Below are 2,500 nucleotides of genomic sequence, written 5' to 3'. Positions count from 1 at the left end.
CATCATCGTCCATGGAGACTCCTGCCTGATCTTGTCCGTCAACCTGTCCATCACCGTTGCAACCAAGAAAGGGCTCAGAGCCGATCCTTGATGTAATCCCACCTCCACCTTGAACCCATCTGTCATTCCAACCACGCACCTCAGCATTGTCACACTTCCCTCATACATAGCCTGCACCACTCCTACATACTTCTCTGCAACTCTTGACTTCCTCCTACAATATCACACCTCCTCTCTCGGCACCCTGTCGTATGCTTTGTGTAAATCTACAAAGACACAATGCAACTCTTTCTGGCCTTCTCTATACTTCTCAATCAACCAACCTTTTCTCTCTCTCTCTCTGTCTCTCTCTGTCTCTCTCATTTTCTTCATTTATCAGCCCGTCAAAGTAGTCCTTCCACTTCGTAGCACACTCTCCTCGCTTGGCAGCACATTTCCATCTGTATCTTTGATCGCCCTAACTTGTCGCACATCCTCGGCAGCTCGGTCTCTCTGTCTAGCCAATCTGTACAAGTCTTTTTCTCCTTCCTTAGTGTCTAACCTGTCATACAGCTCACCGTACGACTTTTCCTTTACCTTTGCCACCTCTCTCTTTGCTTTACGCTGCATCTCCTTGTACTCCTGTGTACTTTCTTCATCTCTCTGACTATCCCACTTCTTCTTTGCCAACCTTTTCCTCTGTATACTTTGCTCTACTTCCTCCTTCCACCACCACCACCACCACCGCCAAGTCTCCTTGTCTTCCTTCCTCTGTCCCGATGACACACCAAGTACCTTCCTAGCTGTCTTCCTCACTATTTCTGCAGCGCTTGCCCAGCCATCTGGCAACTCTTCACTACCACTCAGTGCCTGTGTTAACTCCTGCCTGAACTCCACACAACAGTCTTCCTTCTTCAACTTCCACCATTTGATCTTCGGCTGTGTCTTCACTCGCTTCCTCATGTTGGTCTCCAAAGTCATCTTACAGACCACCATCCGATGCTGCCTAGCTACGTTCTCCCCTGTCACCACCTTGCAGTATGCAATCCCTTTTACATCGCGCCTTCTACACAAGATATAGTCCACCTGTGTGCACTTTCCTCCACTCGTATACGTCGTCACCCTGTGCTCCTCCCTCTTCTTGAAATATGTATTCACCTCAGCCATTTCCATCCTTTTCGCAAAATCGAACACCATCTGTCCTTCCACATTTCTCTCCTCGATTCCATACCTTACCATCAACTCCTCATCACCTCTGTTCCCTTCAGCAACGTGTCCATCGAAGTCCGCTCCAATCACCACTCCCTCCTCCTTGGGTACCCTTTCCACCACGTCGTCCAACTCAACTCCAGAATTCTTCTTTTTCGTCCATCTTACACCCGACTTGCGGGGCATATGCGCTGATAACCGTCAGCAATACACCTTCGATTTCCAGCTTCATAATCCTCACTCTGTCTGACACTGTGTTCACCTCCAGCACGCTCTTGACATACTCTTCCTTCAGAATGACCCCTACCCCATTTCTCCTCCCATTCGCACCATGGTAGAAGAGTTTGAACCCACCTGCGATACTCCTGGCCTTACTCCCCTTCCACCTTGTCTCTTGTCACCTTTCTTCTTTCCATCACGTCAGCCTGCTCTCTCCCTTTACTAGCCATAGTGCCAACATTCAAAGTTCCGACTGACTCTCACCTCCACACGCCTACCCTTCCTCCTCTCTAGCTGCCTCTGGACATGCCTTCCCCCTCTCCTTTTCCTTCGCCCAACAGTAGCCTAGTTTCCACCGGCACTCCGCTGGTTAACAGTACCGATGGCGGTCGTCGGTAACCCGGGCCTCGACCGATCCGGTATGGAAATCTTATTTATGATCCGCATATTTGATTTGGCAAAGATTTGACGCCGGATGCCCTTCCTGACGTAACCCTCCCCATTTGTCCTGGCTTGGGACCTGCACTAAGAATGCATTGGCTTGTGCATCCTCAGTGGCTGGGTTGCACGCTTTTCTATGTTTGCCCCTCACTTTTGTGGCGTGAACTATCAATTCTAGTAATACAGGTGTGTTTATGTTAGGTATCACAGACACACGCACACGCACAATATATGTCCAAAAGTATTGAGATAACTGACCATTACACCTACAGGAGCTTTTCTGACATGTCATTCTGAATCCATAGAAACCCATATTCCACGAAGCTCCCGGCGCACAGTTTTTGTGCCGATGTTAATGCCAGGAGAAGTTTGGATCTCTGCAGTTATTGAGTCAACAGAGCGTTGGCGACTTGAGTTGCTGTTGTCCCTAAAGGCTTGCACTTTTCAATAATATGATGATATATGAAGCATAGAGAGTAAACGGGATAGATACCTTTTGAACAGCACCCTGTAGTACAGCACTTTGAAGGTACATATGTCGTCACTTGCTGTAGTGGTTTTTACTGATGGGCGTGGCCAGGTTTTCAGAAGCCTCTCAGTTGTCAATGTGAGAGCCAGGGGACGCGTCTGCCGTACGTTTAGGGTTAGGGTT

Source organism: Lampris incognitus, unplaced genomic scaffold (genome assembly GCF_029633865.1).
Source record: "Lampris incognitus isolate fLamInc1 unplaced genomic scaffold, fLamInc1.hap2 scaffold_259, whole genome shotgun sequence".
NCBI classification, from domain to species: Eukaryota; Metazoa; Chordata; class Actinopteri; order Lampriformes; family Lampridae; genus Lampris; species Lampris incognitus.
Note: the sequence above shows the minus strand (reverse complement) of the source record.